The sequence below is a fragment of the Pongo abelii genome, chromosome 14 (assembly GCF_028885655.2).
Source record: "Pongo abelii isolate AG06213 chromosome 14, NHGRI_mPonAbe1-v2.0_pri, whole genome shotgun sequence".
Taxonomy (NCBI): Eukaryota; Metazoa; Chordata; class Mammalia; order Primates; family Hominidae; genus Pongo; species Pongo abelii.
Window position 1 is genome coordinate 98,465,211 of NC_071999.2, and position 14,610 is coordinate 98,479,820.

Consider the following 14,610-nt stretch of genomic DNA (forward strand, 5'->3'; position numbering starts at 1 on the left):
TTATTCATAAAAGGTTGGTTATAACAGGAAATGTTGTGTTTAATTATATTAAGATAATTAATTCTTAAAATGTTACCATAAACTAAGCAAGAAGCTAGGTTACAAACTTGGATAATTGTACACAACTAGCAAAGTATGTGTCAAGAACACATAAAGAACTCTTAAAAATGAATAAGGAAATGCTAATAATTCAATGGAAAACTGCGAAAAGACGTAAGTAGATATTTTGCAGAAATAAAAACACGTGGTCAATAAACATATGATAGGCAATAACATTATTGATCATGAAGATTCTAATCAAGATGGCCGTATGATGCCATTTTCCACCTATTGTATCACCAAGAATATGAAGTCTGGAATAACAATGTTGGAGAAGATGTGTATCTGTGGTGTCTTGATATATCACTGGTGGAAGTATACATTAGTAAACCAGTTTTGAAAATAGTTTAATTTTCTAAACAATCAAAATTAAAATATTTATGCACTTGAAAACCCAGCCATATTTGGTATATATCCAAGAGCAACACCTGCCCATGTACACCTGTTTGCAAAATAAGAGTGGAGGATAATGGAAAAAATAATATTGATGGTGGTGCTGTTTACAATAGCAAAAGTCTAGAAACAGTCGAAATGTGTATCAGTGGGACTTGATGAAGTAACTGCCAGATAGTCATATGATGATACGAGTTTTAAAAGAAATATAATGGTACACAACAACATGGATTTATCTTGAAAAATATAGAAAAAGTATGTTCCTAAAGATTGCATGCATCATGAAATCTTTCCTATAAAGTAATAACTGACTATAAAGAAAGTAAGGAAAGGACAAGCATGGGAATGGAAAGATTCTCAATTTGTCTCAGATTATAAAATGGAGAGGTAAGATTGAAAGGAAACTTTTGGTTTGTTTTAACTTTTCTTTTTGAGTGGTAGATTTATGGAGCAAAAGTTATTATTAAAAATTACTAAGTAAATAAATATAAAGCAGACTATATATAAACAAATAACCAGAATATATCATGCACAAAGGTTTAAGATTATTCCAATGATTGGTTTTTGAGGTTCAAAAATAAATGATTACAGCCTTAGCAATTTTAGGGGATGGCTAAATGTTGACTTTATTATCTTACCACTAAACACCTGGTAATAAATGATTCTCTATTCTATTCCAAAATCTATAAAGCCATTTTGAAATTACTTAAAATTTATTTCTATAGAACATGAATTAATTAATAAAAATGTTCAAAATTTACACCATGCACAACTAACAGAAGTTAGCTGTTTTGAATTGAAATACGTGTCTTTTTTGTAACAGTAATTTTTTAGAAGTTGTTATGTGCCTAGTGTTCACAGGAATAAAGTTAATAAATTTGTCATTGCCACTTTTTCCATGCATTCTTTTAATAAGTCTTGTTACCAACATTTTAACACATATTTTATGTTTGACCTTGTCAAAACGCAAGTCATCATGTGGTGATTACAAAGTTATATGTGCCCTGAACTTGTAGACTGTAAAGCTTTTGCTCTATAACTTGACAAGTAATTCTGATAACAAGTTGTATTGATATACTTTTCCACAAAGAAATCATGCTATTTCATATTAAATCTTGGATTCTTTATAATTGCTACTTCCTATTGATACAACAATAGTAATATAACTAAGATTCATATAACTTATTTTAAAAATAGTTCAAAGCATTTTACCACAAGTTTTGCTCCTTTTCCCACGTTATCAGTTACTAATGGGTGAAATAGATTATTTTGATAATTTTGACTAATCAACAGTAGTAAAGAGACAAAAACCCATTTTGCACAATTTTAGACTAACATTCGTAATTTATTCCTTAATTCATCAAGTATTACAGAGAATTTACTATGTAGCTAGCAGTATTCTAGTCATTGATGCTGGCGATTCTAATGGCTAGAGCGAGAACTAAATAAGCAAACAAACATACAAAACTAGATACTGGTAAGATTTAAAAGAGTGCATAATACTGAATGAATTGGGAAGCTACTGTATTCTGGGAGGTCAGAGAATCATAACTGATGAGATGGGATTTAAGCTGAGATCCGAGTCACAAAAGCCAGCCACGCAAAAAATGGGGGAAGAGCATTCCAGGCATAAGTAATACTCGTGCAAAGGTCCTAGCCTGAAAATAGTCTTAGAGTGCCAGTGAACATTGTCTGTAAAAGACAGGGTGGTATTCAACTGGAGAGGAGTAGAAAAAGAGAATTGACTGATGATGAAGGGAGATGGAATTAGATGCTTTACATTTGAGTTACCTCCTTGAGGAGCAATTAATAGATTGAAGTAGGATTTATGCAGATTAGCTTTAATATTCTGCAGCTCTATGCCTAAATGTTATAAAAATCTATGTTATTAATGAAATTAGTATATATGTATACATAGATGTATATATTTTATCTATTTGAAGAAAAATTATTCTCTTTAAAAATTTAAGTTCTCTTGGAGGTTTTGTGGTTTGTTTTCATTATAACTGGATTTTGAGGACTGGAAAATCGAAATTCAATACTTAAGAAAATAGTTTATATGAAGCTAAAAAAAAATAAGAGCTCCATAACCTTATTATATTTTAAGTTATCTAAGGAAACCTCATCTGAATCTGCAGTATTAAAACCTAAGGACACTGCTCTCCCTGTAGACTCTGGCTTTATCACCCTTGTCTTCCCAATCACCAGCCTGGAGAGGGAGCATTCCTTCTTGCTTTGCATTGCTGCTTACAGACCATTGAGACTCAGTGGGGCACATGCCATCATATTATATCATATGTTCCCCTCATTTTTACAGTGATCTCCATGCTCCCCATGCTCCCCATGCTCCCTGTTTTTCCCCTTTATTTACTGAAGATTTTGATATCTGCCCTACTGTATTTCTCTCTAAAATAATTTCTGTTCCTTTTTTGATGATTTCAATATCTACCTACATAATCAATTCAACATGCTGACTTCTTTATTTCTTGTCCCCCATTAACATCAGCCATCCACTGCATGGGCATATATTAGATTTTGTCATTACCAATAAGAGCCATACCCCAAATTTCAATTTCAAGCACCTGCTCACTACTCACCACCTCCTTCATTCTATGTCTAATACTGTCAATGAAACAATTGATTCCTCTAGAATCTATCATTCATTGACCCTATCATTTTTTTTTTTTTTGCTAAATTGCTTTCCTCATTTTCCTCTTTATTTTACTTAGACTCACATTGTCTCTTTATGATCACTACCCTGAATACACAAACTCCTTTGACCCTCTTTCCCATCATCATTTCTATTTGGCAAAACTTTTACCCTATTTTTGATTCTCTACCCCTGGCCTTTTCTTTCTCTTACAGTGGATAACTTCCCTGCTTGTTTCCAAAGTCCTACCTGGCCAGAACTATCCAGTGTACTCCTAATGTGTTAACGATTTAATTTATTTGTTTATTTGTTTCACAAATGTTATTGAGAACACACACATTTAGTCTATAACATGACCAAGATAGCAAGGTGTCCAGGGTGGCGGGAGAGGAATGAACCAGAGAAAGAGATGTGGGAAATAAGAGTAGGAGGAGGGAAACCTAGACCAAGTGGGCATTGTTGGCCCTATTAAGTTCTTTAGCTTTAACTCAGAGTTAAAATGAGAGCTATTGTTGGCTTTTGTGCAGTGCTGTTGCAGTATTTGGCTCCAGAGTAGCAAAAGTCGAAACAGAAAAACCAGTTAAGAAGTTATTTACATATTCCAGATCAGAAATAATAGTGTCTTAGACCAGACCTCCTACTTGGAGAGGTAAGTTGTGGAAAGTTGTTGGGCTTTGAATATATTTTAAAGACAAAGCTAAAAAGAGTTGTTGATGGATTGGATATAGGTGTGAGTGAAAGAGAAGGTCTGAGATAACTCTATGGTATTCAGCCCAAGAAATAAGAAGGAGGGAAATGTCATTTTCAGAGAAGGGGAAAAAAAAGTGGACCAATTTTTATTTATTTTTTGCTTTAGGTTTAGAGGTACATATGCAGGCTTGTTATGTAGGTAAACTTGTAGATAAACTTCACAGAGGTTTGTTGTATAAATTATTTAATCATCCAGATACTCAATCTAGTACTCAGTAGTGATTTGTTTGATACTCTTCCTCCTCCCCACTCCACCTTCAAGTAGACCACAGTGTCTTTTGTTCCCCGTGGTCTGTTGTGTCCATGCATTCTCAACATTTAGTGACCGTTTGCAAGTGAGAACATGTGGAATTTGGTTTTCTTTTCCTGCGTTAGTTTGTTGTGGATAATGGCCTTAAACTCCATCCATGTTCCTGCAAAGGAGTTGATCTTGTTCTTTCTTATTCTTGCATGGTATTTCATGACGTATATGTACCACAATTTCTTTATCCAATGTATCATTGATGGGCATTTAGATTGATTCCATGTCTTCGCTGTTGTTAATAGTACTGCAAGGGAAACACATGTGCATGTGTCTTTATGGCAGAATGATTTATATTCCTTTGGGTATATACCCAGTAATGGGATTTCTGAGTCGAATGGTAGTTCTGTTTTTAACTCTTTGAGGAATTGCCACACTGCTTTCCACAATGGTTGAACTAATTCACACTCCCACCAACAGAGTAAAAGTGTTCCTTTTTCTCTGCAACCTAACTAGCATCTGTTACTTTCTGACTTTTTAAGAATAGCCATTGTCACTGGTGTGAGATGGTATTTCATTGTGGTTTTTGCTTGCATTTCTCTAATGATCAGTAATATTGAACATTTTTTCATATGTTGGCCACATATATGTCATCTTTTGAAAAGTGTGTGTTCATGTCCTTTGCACATGTATTAGTTCATTCTCACATTGCTATAAAGAACTACCAGAGACTCAGTAATTTATAAAGAAAAGAGGCTTAATTAGCTCATGGTTCTGAAGGCTGTATAGGAAGCTTAGTTTGGGAGGTCTAAGGAAACTTACAATCAGGGCGAAAGGCGAAGAGGAAGGAGGCATCTGGCCAGAGCAGAAGAAGAGAGAGAGGAGAGGTGTTACCCATGTTTAAACAACTAGATCTCATGAGAATTCACTGACTATGACAGAAACAGCATGAGGAAAATGTGCCCCCATGACCCAATCACATCCCTCTAGGCCCCTCCTCCAACACTGGAGATTACAATTTAACATGAGATATGGGTGGGGACACAAATCCAAACCACATCATTCTGCACCTGGCCCCTACCAAATCTCATGTTCTTCTCACATTGCAAAATAAAATTACCTCTTCTCAACAGTCCCCCGAGTTTTAAATCATTTCATCATTAACTCAAAAGTCCACAGTCCAGAGTCTCATCTGAAACAAAGCAAGTCCTTTCTGCCTGTGAGCCCGTAAAATCAAAAACAAGTTAGTTACTTCCAAGATATAATGTAGGTATAGACATTGAGTAAATACTCCCTTTCCAAAAGGGGGAATCTGCCATAACAGTTGGCTACAGGCTCCATGCAAGTCCAAAACCCAGCATGGCAGTCAATTAAATCTTAAAGCCCCCAAATAATCTTTTTTGATTCCATGTCCCACATCTAGTCCACATTGATACAAGGGGTGGGCTCCCAAGTTTCTGGGCAACTCCACCCCTGTGGATCTGCAGGGAACAGCCCCTGTGGCTGTTTTTACAGGCTGGCACTGAGTGCCTGAGGCTTTTCCAGGTACATGGTGCAAGCTGTTGGATCTACTGTTCTTGGGTTTGGAGGACAGTGGCCCTCTTCTCACAGCTCTAGTAGGCAGTGCCCCAGTGGGGACTCTGTGTGGTGGCTCCAACCCCACATTTCCCCTGTGCACTACCCTGGTAAAGGTTTTCTATGAGGGCTCTGCCCCTGCACCAGACTTCTGCCTGGACATTCAGGCATTTCCATACATCCTCTGAAATCTAGGTGGAGGATCCCAAGCTTCAACTCTTGCTCTCTGTGCACCTACAGGCTTAACACCATGTGGAAGCTGCCAAAGCTTATATGGCTTACACCCTCTGGAGCAGTATCTTGAGACATATCTGAAGTCTTTTTAGCTATGGCTAGAGCTGGAGCAGCTGGGACACAGGAAGCAGTGTCTTGAGGTTGTTTAGGGCAGTGGGGCCCTGGGCCCAGTCCATGAAACCATTCTTCCTTCCTAAGCCTCCAGGCCTGTGATGGGAGTACCTACTGAGAAGGTCTTTGAAATGATTTCAAGGCATTTTTTTCATTGTCTTGGCTATTAACATTTGGCTCCTCTTTACTTATGCAAATTTCTGCAGCTGGCTTGAATTCTTCCCCTGAACATGGGTTTTTCTTTTCTACCACATGGCCAGGCTGCAAATTTTCCAAACTTGTATGTTCTGCTTTTCTTTTAAATATAAGTTTCAGTTTCAGATCATCTCTTTGCTCACAAATATAAGAATATTTGCTGTTATAAGGAGCCAGGCCACATCTTGAGTGCTTTGCTGCTTGGAAATTTCTTTTGCCAGATACCCTAAATTATCGCTCTGTAGTTCAAAATTCCACAGATCTCTAGAGCAGGGACATAATGCCACCAGTCTCTTGGCTAAAGCATAGCAAGAATGACCTTTACTCCAGTTCCCAATAAGTTCCTCATCTCCATCTGAGACTACCTCACCCTGGACTTTATTGTCCATATCACTATCAGCATTTTGATCACAACAATTTAACAAATCCTAGGAATTTCCAAACCTTCCTTGTTCTTCCTGTCTTCCTCTGAGTCCTCCAAACTGTTCCAACCTCTGCCCAATACCCACTTCCAAACCTGTGTCCACATTTTCAGGTATCTTTATAGAAATACCCCACTCCCAGTACCAATGTTCTGTATTACTTCATTATCGCATTACTATAAAGAACTACATGAGACTGGGTAATTTATAAAGAAAAAAGCTTCAATTGGCTCATGGTTCTGTAGGCTGTACAGGAAACACGGCTGGGGAGACACTGGGAAATTTACAGTCATGGCAGAAAGCAAAGAGGAAGGAGGCACATCTTACATGGCTGAAGCAGGAAGAGAGGGCGGAGGTGCCACAACACTTTTAAACAATCAGATCTTGTGAGAACTCATTCACTATCAGGAGAACAGCAAGGAAGAAATCCACCACCATGATTCAATCACCTCAACCAGGACCCTCCTCCAAAACTTGGGATTAAAATTTGACATGAGATTTGGGTAGGGACACAAATTCAAACCATATCACTCAGTTTTTAACAAGGTGGTTTGTTTTTTTCTTGTAAATTTGTGTCTTATAGGTGCTGGATATTAGACCTTTGTCACATATTTTGCAAATATTTTCTCCCATTCTGTACGTTGTCTGTTTACTCTGTTGATATTTCCTTTTGCTGTGCAGAAGCTCTTAAGTTTAATTAGATCGCATTTTGTCAATTTCTGCTTTTGTTGCAATTTCTTTTGGCATCTTTGTCATGAATTATTTTCCAGTTCCTATGTCCAGAATGGTATTGCCTAGGGTGCCTTCCAGCATTTTAAAATCCTTAACAAAATACTTGCAAACCCAAACTGAACCTAGCTGCACATCAAAAAATCGAATCCGTCATAATCAAGTAGGCTTTATTTCTGGGATGTAAGGTTGGTTCAATGTATGCAAACCAATAAATGTGAATCCATCCCATAAACAGAACTAAAGATAAAAACTTCATGATTGCCTCAATAGATCCATAAAAGGCTTTTGATAGAATTCAACATCGTTTCATGTTGCAAACTCTCAATAATTTACATATTGAATGAACATACCTCAAATTAATAAGGGCCTTATATGACAAACCCACAGCCAATATCATACTAAATGGGTAAAAGCTGGAAGAATTTCCCTTAAAAACTGGCACAAAACAAGGATTCCCCTTCTCACCACTCCTATTCAACATAGTGTTGGAAGTCTTGATCAGAGCAATCAGGCAGGATAAAGAAAAAAAGGGCATCCAAGAAGGAAGAGAGGAAGTCAAACCATCCTTGTTTGCAAATGATACGATTCTATATCTAGAAAATCCCATAGTCTTAGCTCAAAAGCTACTTCAGCTCATAAACAACTTCAGCAAAGTTTCAGGATACAAAATCATCTTACAAATATCACTAGCATTCCTCTGCATCAATTTTTTAATACTCTGACCCAGCATATAATTAACACTGTATTGCAGAGAGCAAATAAATAGCGTATGTTACAAAGGTCTCAAACGTAAATGCCTGTGGGGCAACCTAGTCATGTAAGAGAGTGACATGAGCTTGACATAAAATAACAAATGACAATTCAAACTCAGCCTCTATGCCAGGGTGACAACAAGGAATGCTGGACACTGAAATTAGAACTATTCTCTTAGTTGTAGCAGATGGCTGCCATATGGAAATGCAGCCATTGTTGCTGAATCTGCCATTTACTTAAGGAAAACAACATCTCCATTTTTATGGAAATATTCTTAATTTTTAAATAATGTTTGCTAATTCAAATAAAGGAAAAAAAAACAATGGATGCTAAAGAAAACTTTGGTCACATGTTTTCTTTACATGCCACAGCTTGAAACATCTTGTGGGTCGGGTAGGGGGGACCTATGAATTAGAGTTGGAATCAGAAGACGTAACTTTGACTTCTATCTGGACAATTCTATTGCTGGCTTACCTGGAACGGGTCATTTAGCTTGTCTCTGACTTGGCCTCCTATTCTGGAAAGTTAAAAAGGTAGTTAAATTCTAAAGCCTTTAAGTTGCTTTAAGATATATGGATCTAGATTTTGACCAATAGCCAGCCTGTGGGTGATCAAAGCTAGCAGGCTTATGAGAGAGCATGAGTTGAGCAGGTAAGAAAGGTTTTTCTGTTTCCAAACACCTGTCTACTAGTATATCAATGTCTGAGGAGGAGTGGAGAATGGGACTTAGTGGGTGGGTTTGGAGGATCAACCATCACAGAGCACTTGAGTACTGAGATGCAGGCAGCTAAAGAGGAGGGTAAGATTCTTGCCTTTTAGGAGTGGAAAGACTGCCTGAAAAGAAAGAGGGTGCTGATAATTTATCAATAAACTGAAGCCAAATACCTGGCTCAAGAAAACCTCGACAGATTATACAACTATATGTAATGACTCATAGGCGGATTAGCTGGTAAGAAAAGTCTTACTTCTCAGTGTTCTGCTTGGTGTTTCTTTACCTGACTGGATGATAGCATAAGAAGCTAATGACCAACAGCTAATGAGCTTTTGTAACATAAATGTAAGACACCCAGGTTTAAATTCAATTTTTGATTTTTTTCTACAGCTCTTAGGAACATTTAAAAAAATCTTGTAGATGCAGATTTGTATCAACCATGATACTAGGATCAAAAATAATAACTATTATTACTAGTATTAACTCTTCAGCTTGGGTAAAAGTCATGTAGAATAATTAAACAATATCTTACTACTTCATCCTCTAATTTACCCAGTGAAAGTTTTCCATGTTTTATAACTTCAAGTTGTTGTTTCAGATATGTTTGTGAGTTTGTGCATCCATTTTGCAGTGTTTTCCTTTTTTATTAGACTGTAAGAATTGCTTCTTTTCAAACTGTGTCCAGTCCGTGGATAAGGAAGCTTGTACACAGTGGGTATTGTTATTATAGTGAAGGAAGTTAGAAGTCAAGACAAATTTATGGAAACATTATAAATGAAACTTTTGATGAAGGGTTAAAAGATCCTTTGGTCTTATTAAGATATGACAACAAAGAGACTATTACTAGCTCTTTTCAGTCTCCAACAAGGGAGGCAAACATGTTTGATAAACTATGGCAAGATTTTGTTCTATGAAGAAAGAAATTGAAAATTCCAGTTACCTGTCTCAGTTATAAGTGAAGGTTATATATCCTTCTTTCGTGACCACTGTCACTAAAAATTCTTCCCCTGCCTTTGCAAATTTCAGCACATAATTCACCCCAGCAGAGGCATAGGTTTTGACGGCCCTTTGATTTCTCACATTGCCGGGAACCCAGGTGCAAGTCTTAGAAGGTCTTGAAAACATAAGAAACATTTTCCTCAGGCTTGAAAATCCGTTTGCTCAATTTTACACTTCTCTTCAGGTGAAAAACAAATCTCTGTGTTGTTAGGGGTAAAGAATATCTCCTTAGTTCTTTGGTCAATATTAGTTTAATGCAGGTTATTTAACATATGGCTTGTGCTTCCACTTCTGTCCAAGATAGATTAATAGGGGCCTTGCCTCACTACCTGGAGTTTTCAGGCTATTGCGCAGGGTGGGACACCTCATCAGAGCCTGACAATCTTGCAGAGTTGAGGAAGAAGAGACTAGAGTTTACAGGGGCCAAAATGACCAGCATTTGTGGAGCAGACTACCAGAGAGGAAGGAGTTTCATGGTAATAAGGAAATCTGAAGAGAGAATCTCCTTAAGCCTTTGGGTCAGTAATGATTTGCAAAAGCGTGAGAGGTAACTACCAAAAGTGGGGCTGGGTGTTGGGGGGACACTTAAAAGTAATAAAACAATTCCCACAGGACTAGGAATAGTTCTTGTTTCCACCAGCTAGAGTAAAAATCTTGTAATACATGTGTTACTGGGCTACCGGATAAAATTGTCAAAAGGTTATCACCTTAAGAATCTGGCCCTAGACCAGAGGTCCCCAACATTTTTGGCACCGAGGACTGGTTTCGTGGAAGACAATTTTTCCGTGGGATGGAGGGTAGAGGGAGGGATGGTTTCAGGATGAAACTGTTCCACCTCAGATCATCAGGCATTAGTTAGATTAGATTCTCATAAGGAGCACACAACCTAGATCCTTCGCATGTACAGTTCACAATAGAGTTCTCTCTCCTATGAGAATCAAATGCTGCTGCTGATCTAACAGGAGGTGGGGAGCTCAGTGGATAATGCTTGCTTGTCTGCTGCTCACCTCCTGCTATGCAGCCTGGTACAGTCCAGGGCCTGGGGGTTTTGGGGACCCGTACCCTAGACAAAAGCTATTTGTACCTGCTTTAATAAAACTTGAGTGCAAGCCTTGAAACATCACTTGATTTTGGGTAACTTAACTGAATGCCAGAACAAAGGTTAACATCATAGAGGGCATAAAAATCCAGCAATGAACAATGTCCGGCATACAGTTATAAATACAGAAAAGCAAAGAAACAGAAAAATATTATGTATATTCAAGAGATAGATGATAGATGGATATAAACAGATGTAGAGCTGAAAAAGATGATTGAACTAAGACAAGAATGCCAAAACAGTGATTATAATTATTCCTCACATGTTTGAGAGAGTAGAGGAAAACATGCTCATGACTAAGAGAAATCGAAGATGTATATATTTTTTAAAAGAGCTGAGAAGAATTTTATTAAGCATATAAATTGGTAAATTGAAAATTAAGCCTAAAAGAGAAAAATCTAGCTACACTCTATGTCAGAAATTATGAATACTGTGGAATTCAGAGGAATGCATGGGTAATAGTCTGCAAAGATACCCTACAGGGTTTATCTGAATATATACTAATTTATCTTTTGCCCTCCAGTGAGGAACACTATACTTGATATAAAGTTAAGTACCCAATGTTTTCTGAAGAAACGCTAGAAATACACAATGGCAATTGAATTATTTCCAGCTATCATAAGGTGTGAACTTTGTTTTAAAATAATAGTTTCCTAATTTTCATAAGTCATAGAAGACACTAAGTTCAGATCTTGAGATTATGACATATTTGTACTTTTGAGATTTAACATTCAAGTTTAAAAGGTATTTTTGGCCGGGCGCGGTGACTCACGCCTGTAATCCCAGCACTTTGGGAGGCCGAGGCGGGCGGATCACGAGGTCAGGAGATGGAGACCATCCTGGCTAACACGGTGAAACCCCGTCTCTACTAAAAATGCAAAAAATTAGCCGGGCGTGGTGGCAGGTGCCTGTAGTCCCAGCTACTCGGGAGGCTGAGGCAGGAGAATGGCGTGAACCCGGGAGGCGGAGCTTACAGTGAGCCGAGATCGTGCCACTGCACTCCAGTCTGGGCGACAGAGTGAGAGACTCCGTCTCAAACAAAAATGATAAATAAATAAATAAAATAAATAAATGAATAAAAGGCATTTTTATCTTTTCCACCTTTCCAATAAAGGATTTAGCATTGATCTTAAATAGGTCTGTAAGAGACTTGCTATGAGTCAGTGCTTCCCTTTGTTTTTACCAATCAGCTCCATGAGAATAAGGAATAAGCAATTGGTGGTTTGCAAGTTTTGTAAAATCTTTTGTATACATTTCAAAGAGATTTCCTTAAACTCTTTTCCTCTGTCATAGGGAGTGTATCCCCATGTGAATAATGACACAAAGTATATTCTATAAGCAAAATATATAAATACAGTTACGCATCACTTAACGATGGCGCTACCTTCTGAGAAATGCATTGTTCGGCGGTTTTGTCACTGTGCGAACAGCATAGAGTATACTGACACAGACCTTGATGGTGTAGGGTACTACATACCCAGGCTGTGTGATATAGCCTGTTGCTCCTATGCTACAAACCTGCATAGTACGTTATTCTACTAAATGATGTAGGCAATTATAATAAAATGGTAAGTATCTGTGTATCTAAACATAGTTAAACATAGAAAAGGTACAGTAAAATATAGTAGATAAAAGGTGTTACAGGTGTATAGGGCATTTACCATGAATGGAGCTTGCAAGACTGACAGTTGCTCTGGGCAGGTTAATGAGTGAGCGGTGAGTGGATGGGAAGGCCTAGGACACTACTTTAGACTTTTAAAATATCTTTCTTTCTCCAATGATAAATTACCCTTAGTTTACTCTACCATTTTTACTTTCTAAACTTTTAATTGTTAAAACTTTTTGACTCTTGTAATAACACTTGGCTGAAAACGCAAACACGTTGCATAGCTGTATAAAAAAATTTTCTGTCTTTGATATCCTTATTCTACAAGCTTTTTTCTATTTTTAAATTTTTTCTTCTTTTTTTTTTACTTTATAAATTTTTTGTTAAAATCTAAGACGAACACATTAGCCTAGGTCCACACAGGGTCAGGATCATAAATACCACTTTCTTCCACCTTCACATCTTGTCCTACTGTGGGGTCTTCAGGGGCAATTGCATGCATGGATCTATCATTACCTATGGTAACAATGTCTTCTTTTGGAATACTTCTTGAAGGACCTGCCTGAGGCTGTTTTATAGTTATCTTAAAAAAAAAAAAAAAGAAAAGAAAAGCATGCACTCAAAAATAACCATAAGAAGCACAGTATAACAAATATTTAAGCCAGTAATGTAGTCACTTACCAAGTATTATGCAGTGAACATCATTGTATGTGCTATAGTTCTGTACAAGTGGCAGAGCAGTAGGTTTGTCTACACCAGCATCACCACAAACACACGAGTAGTGCGTCTTGCTATGATGTCACAATGGTCATGACATCACTAGGTGATAGGAATTTTTAGCTGTATTATGATTTTATGTGGCCACTGTCATATAGGTGGTCTGTTGTTGACCAAAACATTGCATTTGGCACATGATTGTAGATATTACGAAAGACAACAAGTAAAGCTTTGAGATTATTCATTACAAATAACATTTGTAGCAGCAAGATTCTCTGTATTCTAATTCTGGTCTTGCCTGGTTCTCTCATTTATTCTCCCCACTATGATCTGAGAGATTTTCCAATTTAAAAATATGTTTGTTTTCCACTTGCCTAGCAACTCAGTACTAGGAGGAATGGATCCCTCATACATAACTTTGATACAGGCAAACACAACTAACGGCAAGTTACAGTAACCTTAGCATTATTGCATGATTAAGAAGTTTATTTTTCTGAAATTCTTTACATCTTGAATGCACTAGTAGATGTTAAAACATCTTTTTTTAAGGGCAACTCAGATTTCTTTGTTTTTAAAAATGTATTATCTGAACAGATATTCTCAGATTTGGGTGCTATATCTGACATTTCAATTTAAAGCTAAGGCCACCAGCATTTACAGCTACAGTGCTGTTCCATTAAATATTTTTCAGAGAAAAAGATAGAGGATTATTTTCCTTCATATGCCTAGTAAATTCATCACTACACTTAAGAAAAAATGTCACTTCAACATCAACACAAATTTCATTTTTTGATTGAAACTCTGATAGTGTTATTCAGACACTGGCATTAACACTTCAAGACTAGTGTACATATCAGAGATATGAATAAAATTTTCTTATTTGGAAAGTAAGATAGGGGATTTTGGAATTGACCTATTACAAAATATTTAATTTGCAGTTTACTTGGTGTACTTTCAGCGTTATTGCTACCTAGGTTTATTTTTCTTCAAAGCATAGTTTGAATTTCTCCAGACTGACTGAATTCTTATTTATACCTATTTCAGACAGGACAGTTATATTAACAATCTATTCAATTTGTTACTACATGTCAAAGTCTGCACTAGTAAGGCACACCAAGAAACAACTAAATTCAAAATGGAAAATGGGAAAATCACATTAATAAAAAAATCCTCAGGCAGATAGCCGGTTATACTAAGCTATCTGCTTTTAAAACAGGGAGTGGCATTTTCATAGCCATGAGACTTCATTTATTTTATGTTCCATGTTATTTTGTAAATGATCTTAATATTACATGCAAACAATAATTAATTTTAATAAGCAT

General features: G+C 36.9%; 1 protein-coding gene and 1 long non-coding RNA gene across 2 annotated transcripts in view; one reads left to right on the plus strand and one right to left on the minus strand.

Moving 5' to 3' along the window:
- LOC129049579 (uncharacterized) overlaps window positions 1-13,357 on the minus strand; it is a 36,318-nt gene extending 22,961 nt beyond the window's left edge. Inside the window, exon 1 of the long non-coding RNA XR_010136809.1 lies at window positions 13,253-13,357. This is a non-coding gene — a long non-coding RNA (uncharacterized LOC129049579). The remainder of the gene's footprint in view (window positions 1-13,252) is intronic.
- The window catches only part of GPC5 (glypican 5), a 1,453,242-nt gene that overhangs the window by 954,601 nt on the left and 484,031 nt on the right, over window positions 1-14,610 (plus strand). The window lies entirely within an intron of this gene.